The sequence below is a fragment of the Manduca sexta genome, chromosome 8 (assembly GCF_014839805.1).
Source record: "Manduca sexta isolate Smith_Timp_Sample1 chromosome 8, JHU_Msex_v1.0, whole genome shotgun sequence".
NCBI lineage: Eukaryota > Metazoa > Arthropoda > Insecta > Lepidoptera > Sphingidae > Manduca > Manduca sexta.
In genome coordinates this window covers 922,693-931,870 of record NC_051122.1, presented here as the reverse complement: position 1 = coordinate 931,870, position 9,178 = coordinate 922,693, and the positions used below count along the sequence as shown (strand labels likewise).

Below are 9,178 nucleotides of genomic sequence, written 5' to 3'. Positions count from 1 at the left end.
TAGCACTACCTAGTACCTTCCCTTTTGTTAACCAATACATACACGGTTTCCTTAAAATAAAAGAAATATTCTGTCTATACCTCTTGCTTTGGTGAATGTTGTAAATATCTACTATGGGTGTATATATCAGATAATATATTGGTTTATGACAACACTGTCATAAGACATAAGAAATTGTATTTAGTGAGTAATTATTATATATGCTGTTGGCGTTTATTATTTAAATAAATAAATAATATTCGAATGAATTTATGTTTTACGAGTATCACGAAAGTTCTCAATGAAATCTTAACTTCCATATCAACATAAACTATAAGATTCAGATCTGTCGCTCAGGCTTCTTTTTTTCAATTACTACTTAAGCACACCTGAATTGAAGTCACAAAATATACTACCAACTCGAAAAGCAGTTTTTAGATTAAACATGTGTTAGAACACTCTCAGCTTGTGTTTAAATATAAACAATGTTTAAACCTTGTTTAACTCTAACCAATGCTTAAATATGAATTAGTAATAGAACATTTTTTAGTCACGTGTTCATCGCGTGTTTATCTTTTTTTAATAACACTGTTTATCTTTAGTATGAATGAAAATCAATCTTTGTTTAAAATGTACTTTTTATGTTTGTACTTATTGTGAAATTAAAACATAAATATAATTCAAAACAATATAATAAATTTTAGTAATTTAGTGTTGCATTCAAAACTATTGCAGGGATCATTAAAATACTCAATATATAGCGGATAATTGTATAATCATTAAAGTCAATAAATACACTGAGCAGTGAAATAGAACTAATACTGCATTTTAATTTAAAAATTTCTTAAATCAGGTTCTCTTATTGCATATTGTATATCACATGTAAATCTAGATGGTCATCGATAATGGACTCCTCGTTACTTTTTCAACAAAATGGTAGTTCTCCTTGCCACTTGTGAACATGCTTACCCGCGCCTTTCTTTGCCCCTATGGTTCTGTTGACCGCATTATCAATGAATACAAACTCACCTTCAAAGTCAACTAAAGTCATTAAGGTAAAGCAGGGTCGTGAAGTGAAATGAGCTGTAAGTTTCCTGCAAAGAATTTATATTGTTTAGTACCTTGTATAACTCCAATTCAAAACTATATAAGCCAAAAATCCATTTCATGATACATTGTTTTTTTATTTTGCTTTTATTTTTAAATGAATCAAAGCAATAATCATAGTTGAAAATTACTTTATCAACATGTGGATGCCAGTACTCATCATGCACAGTGACAGCTTCCTTTGCTGTTAATTCTGAGAAGAATGTAGGATGTGTTAAGTAAATCTTTTCAGGGTGTACTTGGAAGTAATATGCTACAGCAAACTTAACTTTTTCTTTCACAATCTGTAACAAGAAATACAATATATTAACTTAAAGCATAAGTTAGGACAATAAATAATTCTTTAAAATAAATGGTTTGAAGTCTTATTTGTGTTCTTTCTTGTGATTTTAAATGATGATTTTTTTATTGTGATGCCTTCCTAACCGAATTTGGGCCATGGCGGTCAATCTCAAAGGAGATCAGCCAAATACACAGGAGAGCAAAAGTGTGGCTGCAATACACAGGTGCACCCTTAGTTTCTTCACTCTCATATTACAGTGAGAGAAAAACCCAATAATGATCAGAGAGAGATCAGGTGCAGGATCAACAGCTTCATATGCTTTCCAAAGCATGGGGGTATCACACCACCAACTTCCTGACTCCAAGTTGCGACTCAGTAATTTGTTAAGATGGAAAATCCAGTTAACTATTTTATTTTAATAGGTTCACAAACAATTATAACACAATCAAAATACAAAAATACCTCTGCAGTAATTTAACTAAGTGCAGAATAAAAAAAAGTGAAGACTCTCATTACACATTTTCGCCTGACCCAGGATTCGATCCCATGACCTCAGCGTTGCTATTTTACTTGTGCCGTGTACAATTATAACTACGCCATTGAAATAGTTCATTTTAAATAAGAGCGGTCTGAAACAGCATGCTACCCAGAGTGTCTTTTAAAACTTACTCTGTAAATTTCAAAGTGAAAACTGTTGAAAAGTTTCTTGGCATCTTTTGTTTTTGTAAATGTTTATGAAATGATTGCCGTGTGACAGTGCTCCACTGTGGAGATCCAATATAGAAGCTTGAACCACCAAACTGCAAACCCATCTTTGCTATATCGAGCAGGACAGCAGCTTCTTCTTCTGTAATTACTTTGTCATTGACTACTTTTTACATCTATTTGGGACACAACCTTGAAATTTATCCACTTCTTCTATGTACTCAGATGAACATTCTACTATTCGAACTTTTCCATCCAACAACAAGTCAGATTGCTTAGCAAATGGCTGAACCTTCTGTGTTTGTGTTGTATAATAAACCACAATGAGTAAAGACGTTGTAACAACCACACGCGTCAGTATTCTTAATGGAAGATTCTTGTTAACATACCTAAAAGTTTAAAATCTTTGGATAATATTTGTTAAAATTAAATTAATAGTGATTTGTATTATAGCTTAGAAAATATATATTTAACCGACTATGTGGTTATGAAGAGCAGGTAAAAAACACAACACACGCCAAATATAAAGGAAAATTATCTATCTTACTTACGATTTATCCTTAGCATCCACTTTAACATCTTCTATTTCTTCCGAAGTGTCTGATTTAGTAATGTTTTTATTTTTTTCTCTACCTTTTCTATTCATAATTTCTGCCATATTACTTGGATAGTATATAAATTAACTGGATTATATTTTTCCACGAACAAAGTCAGGTATGTGTTATAAATGAAATAACAGTTTTAATATTACTTTAGTAGTATTTATTTTTGTTTATTTTTACTAATTTCAATCCGAATCAAATCCGAATGAAATGAATACATCAAAGAGAATTATAATATATATGGAAATAGAGAGCCTACTCGTTGGGTTTTTGTGCCAATCGACATTACGGCTGCTTCATACTTGTGAGGTAGAGGGCGTTCACGATTTTCGTTGCGTTTCACGATTCAGGTTTATTGTGTTTTATTATTTTGCAAACGATTTTAAAAGTGCAGAAGACGGCAATCCAAGTATTAAAATACTTAGAAGCAGATCTGTATTTGCTATGCCGTCGTAGTATAATATTTCTGACATCTTATTTACAGTGTACTTCTATCATTATCAATACATAATAATTCGATAGTAATAAGATCTAAGAATAAGATCGTTAATCAGACAAACATCATATTGAAAATATTATTTTTATTTTATTTTTGCTATAACATTTTGTGTACAAAATGCTTATAGTAAGTACTAATGATATTCACATTCAATATTAGATTTACAAAGTATTACACCTCTATTAAGCTATGTAAGCGCTGATAATTTGATCTTAGTTATTAATTATATTCAATGGAAAAGTAAACGATACTACTTTTTAAAATAAATTGTAATACACTGTAAAATTCCGAAATACTAAATAATAAAATATACTTAAAATTATTTTATGTCTAAAAATACATACTGTGACGAATGATAATTAACATTGATATTTATAATATGCTAAAACATTCTCAATTGTCAAACTATATTTTTATAACAATTGATTTAACTTTATAAAAATATATGAATTCTTTTGTATTTCGATAATCATTTTAATGTATCATCAAATAAATATCAAGTATCAATGTTCAAATAAAAGAGAATTTATTATTTTTATAAAAATTGCCTAATAATATACGATTCAATATAGAAATACATAAAATTTACAAATCTAAAACAGCAATTAACTCTGAAACATACTAGCTAGCCATATTATTTATCTTTGTCTTCATCAAAAGGAAATTCGGATTCTAGCATTATCTTTCTACACAAACAAGTGAAACTAATATTAACAAGAACAAACTTATTCTAAGCCAAACAAAATTATTTCACAAATAAGTCACGCTACTTTTAAAAATTGAAAATGTTCACTGGAAAAGAAATTAACATCAAGTTTACAATGATCATTATACTTATCCATAGAAAAAGGAACTATAAAGATTAGCATTCATTAAAATATACTTTCTTCGTCATGCGAAGGTTGTTTTACTTATGATAATAATATAAAAATATTTTATGTAGATATCAAACAGATTAATTTAACAATTTGTTAAACAAGAAAGATTAAATAATTATAATAAGAACTGATTTAAAACAGGTCTATGAAACCGGGTAGTAATCAACAGCAAAATGCGAAAGCGATACAAATTGCCAATACATATTAGATATATACCATAACAGTGGGTATATGATCTAAATAGAGTATGTACTACAAAAAGGAGAGATTCGAACAATTTACGCGATAAAAGCAAAATAATTTCGCACTTGTGTACATGATATTATCTTTAAATTGCCATCACTTAACTATTAATTATGGGTTACGTGGTGGTTAAATTACAACATACAATAAACACAAAATGAGCATTATGATCAAATAACGAAATCATAAATAAGTCGTATACAAAATGATAATTATTACATAAAATATAAAGGAAGTAATGCGAATTGCTGCAGAAATGTAGGTACCGGTTGTAACATTAACAAAACATCAACTAAAGCAAGCAGGTCGACGCAGGAACGATTGAATATTTTCTGAACGATGCAATATTATTAGGCGACACAGAAGGGATATATATATATATATATATATAAATTAATCCTCTATCAACCTGGTATAGCTGGTCCTTCGTTAATTTGACACCTGTATAACTAAAAGCAGATAAGTATGTATTCAATTTGTAATTATATGTACAGTCATGATGCTATAGTGAAAAGTGCGCCGTTTTATGTGCAATTTTGTTAGTCTATGACGCGACTATTTGTAAAACGTCTTTGCCGGTGCCACACACAGACAAATATTAGAACACTTGTTTGAACTCATGTTTGGCACGGGTATTTGCGTATTTGTATTCTATTACAGACACTGACCAAATTAAATTTTTATGGCTTTTACTTTTAGGTTTCCATATATAATCAGTTCTCATTCAAGCAACTCGATAACTTTGAACGCTAGATGTGTGGTCGTAAAACCGATACCGAATGACAAGATAATACGTAAACATTTAAACAAACTTTGCACAAATACGAAAATTCCCGTGCCACACATGAGTTCAAATATTTTTGTTATCTGTGGCGCCGGCATAATATTATCTTTTGACATTGATAAATGACGATGTCTTAGTTTTTAATAAAAAGAAAGGTGGACCAAGGAACAACTTTATTCAACTGTATGTGTGACGTCATCAAGAATTTCTCGTTTTTTATTTTTTGTTTCTTTGAAATTAAGTATTCAAAAAATATGAAAAATACATAATCGTTCTCAGAGTAGAAAAATTAAGAAATGGTATTTTTGTTTAAGGCACGTTAACATTTTGAAATGTTAATTTTACGCTGAAGCTGTTGTCCATGAAGGATACATCAGTAAAAGAATCACACTTGGACTTGATAATTTATCTATTTTAAACTCAAATCAAAGTCGTTTGCCCTTATGATAATTTTTAAAGAATCTTTTAGTAAGGGACCGTAAACACTGTAGTCACAAGAAATCAATCTTATGAGACTGCTAATCATTTTTGTAGATACATATTCTATTTTTAAGATGGGACAGCAAGGGCAGCACCTTTTACCATTTAAATATGAACGTGAAATATAAAAAAATATCTGTATAAATAATAATAAACAATACGTGAACAAAAAAAAAGCGGCGTTGGCCTAGTTGATTGTGGAACGGACTGCCAAGACGAATGTCCGCAGGTTCAAATCCAAAAGGCACACACCTCTGACTTCTCTAAAAATATTATGTGTATATTCTTTGTGAATTATCGCTTGCTTCAACGGTGAAGGAAAACATCGTGAGGAAACCTACAAACCTGGGAAATTCTCTAGAGGAATTTTCAAGGTTGTGTGAAGTCTACCAATCCGCACTGGGTCAGCGTGGTGGACTAAGGCCTAATCCCTCAGCAGCTCCCTCTCACTAATAAGCAACCTACTTAAGTATTTAATGTCTTCTAGCTTATTGAGTTTATACCTAATTATTGAGTACTAATCTAACTATATATATATATATATATATATATATATATATATATATATTGGTTTAGCCGTGCTTGAGTTAAACAGTGTAACTAACACGACTTTCTTATTATATATATATATATATATTTGGTTGAAAGTGGTTAACCAATTTGGTTGAAAGTTGGTGGGGAGGTAGCTTAGAACCAGGAAAAGGACGTAGGATACTTTTTACTATTATAAAAAGCTGAAGAATTTGTTTGTTTGTTTGAACGCGCTATTCTCAGGAATTACTGCTTCGGACTGAAAAATTCTTAAGTGCTGGATAGCTCACTTATCGAAGAAGACTATAGGTTATATATCATCACGCTATGATCAAAAGGAGCGGAGCAGTAATGAAAACTGTAGCAAAAAGGGGGGGAACTTTTATAACTTTTGAGAGATTTAAACGAAAAACTATATCACGCGGGCGGAGCCGCGGGCAAAAGCTAGTTTGCAATAAATAAAAATCGCTACACCCGTTCAATCAATTAAATAAATTGTTAAGTAAAAGTGTGAAATCTACTAACTGACGACATTCTGCTGGAATTCTGCTCTTGCCGTTAAATGTTCAGCCGCAACAGCTCATAAACGGGGTTGTTATTTGTCCTTTAACGCGTATGATGTCATGTTACCAGTCTTTTCCTTTCCGTAAATATACAGCTTTAGTTACATCTTTCTTTAACCAACTCTGTTATGGGACCGACATTAACGGGTGCCTGGTCGCATGTTGTGTTGATTACGTTAAGCCCAGCATCAATGGCATCTTCCAAGACAGTTCGTATTAATATTTTTAGCCTTATCTTATTAAGTCCATTTGTGAAATAATATGCTATTGGCTGATTAAAATATTTTTTATGCCTTTTATTATAAAAACCAAAGCGTAGTTAGAAAAAGAGCATTTTTAATGTGAAGCAAACTCTTGTATCTTTGTATGGATCATATGATACAGACAAAAGACCAGAGCAAAAACAATCTTTTTCCTTTATTTCCAACAGTGGAAAATTATAGGATTTATTCCTGCGATTATATTAATTTGGCTTAGTACTCGTTTTACAGTTCTTGATGATGGTAGAGTAAAATACTTGCATAAAGTTTGTAACATTTAGGAATTTTTTTTTTGAATAAAGACAATGACAATTTTTTTTCCTCTGGTGAAAATCGTCTTCCGTTCGCTTTCGTAAATGTTTTATATTTTTTTGGAATAAACTAATTTGAGTATTGTATACCGCGTCTCTTCGGGACCTACTTGTAAGGTAGTAGATATGGTCCGAAAATACTTTAGTAATATCTGAAAAATAAAACATTAATGAATATTACTGTTCGAGCAAGGAAAAGTAATTTGTTGAGTAGGACATATAAGAAGCGGTACATTTGTCCCGTACATGACGTCAAAAAGGAAGAGTGGCTCAAAATTATATATTGTACTACTTTAAACTTTATGTCGCGGCAGTCACGTTACTCATTCTCCGTGGTTAACTATAGGACGAGGACAGAGAGGTAGACAATTACAATAGGACGTTATTTTACAATGAATATTATGGTACTGCGTTTCGAGTCGCGAGTCAGAGGAAAGTATTTTGAGTGTTATCATTACAAAATACTGTAAGGCGCACATTAAAGGGCCTCGCCTCAGTACGCCTCGCCTAATTTGAAGTAGGACATTGTACCGGCTCAATGTTAAAATGAGGTTACTCTTACAAACTCTTTTCATGTCATGTCCTACCCAATTCTAATTAGTAACTATACGTTATCAAATATAGGATGGTAATTTTGACAGCTCCTTCACATGAAGTTTCGTATTTTTTCGGTAAAATTTACTACAGGTAATATCATATTTTATTTTGAAGTGCCACTCATTATCATAATGAACAATCACGGACTATCGCAAATCGCCATTGAAATAAAATAAATCGATAATATAAAATTTGCATTTAGATTTAATTATATTATTTTTGCAAATATTCGAGTTGTTTGTAATTTATCACATTTATTGGTAAAAAAATCTATAATTAATATATCTAATGTTTTCACGATTTTAAATAGTTAACACAATGATAACTGCAAGTGGTGTAGAGTTTAAAAAAAACATAAATGGAAATGGCTTACCAATAATAAATAGATAATTCAATAAAAAAAATATTTATATCATCTGAACATACCAAATAATTATGCAACTATCGATATCAAGTTTTATAAAATGGTAATCGATAATCGAATACGTTCATTAACGATTATACCTTAGCCTCATCATTAGTGTGTTTTGTCAAAATTAACATCCTAAATTTAAAAAGTTTAAGGCGATACCTCAAGGTCCATTTTCATACATTTTGTTTCGGCTTTAATCTGGGTAACTAAACAAGTATTGGCAAGTAAAGAATTTAAATTCACGTCTAGTTAGTGATTAGTTCTCGCAGTTGAAAGAAAAACGTAAAATAATTAATAATCATGGATATTTCGGCCTTTAAAATTTAATATGACGAAATTTTAATGAAAAATGAATGTCGCATAATTTTAAGGTATGCAGATTCCCACACGTATTTTAAAAAAGACTATTTAAATGAGCAGATTTCGCCATCGCGGTGACTAAGTAAATATTATGTACGATTTTAATGAGTACTATCGATATTATTTTTATAAAAAATATTAATGTCATTTACCATCAATCGCACAACCAAGATAACATGAGACATTTTGTCCAAATATTTTATCAGTTCCTTATCGCGTGCAAAACAAATAACAAAGCCCGGGGGTGAATTAGTAAGAAGGCATCGGTGGTCCGTTTGAATAAGCAAAGTTCTTTCATTATTTAGGTAATCGTAATCGAACTTATCGCACACAAACTGCAATGGGAAATTTGAAAATTTTCAACCGGAATTCAAATTACGGAAACAAGGCGATATTGCCACTTAATGCAATAAATATTTTAACATGCTTATGAGAAAATAGATATGTAATTTATTGGAAACTAGAATAAAATTTAAAAAGTATGCGTTGTTTTGTTTATAATTGTATTAATAAAATGGAAAAATTAAATTAAGCTTCAGTTGTCATATTACAACAAAAGGAGAACTTTAATATTTTACCATTTA

General features: G+C 30.7%; 1 pseudogene; it reads right to left on the bottom strand.

The window, feature by feature from the left end:
* Window positions 1–867: 867 nt before the first annotated feature.
* LOC119188665 lies at window positions 868–2,914 on the bottom strand (annotated as a pseudogene).
* Window positions 2,915–9,178: the final 6,264 nt, after the last annotated feature.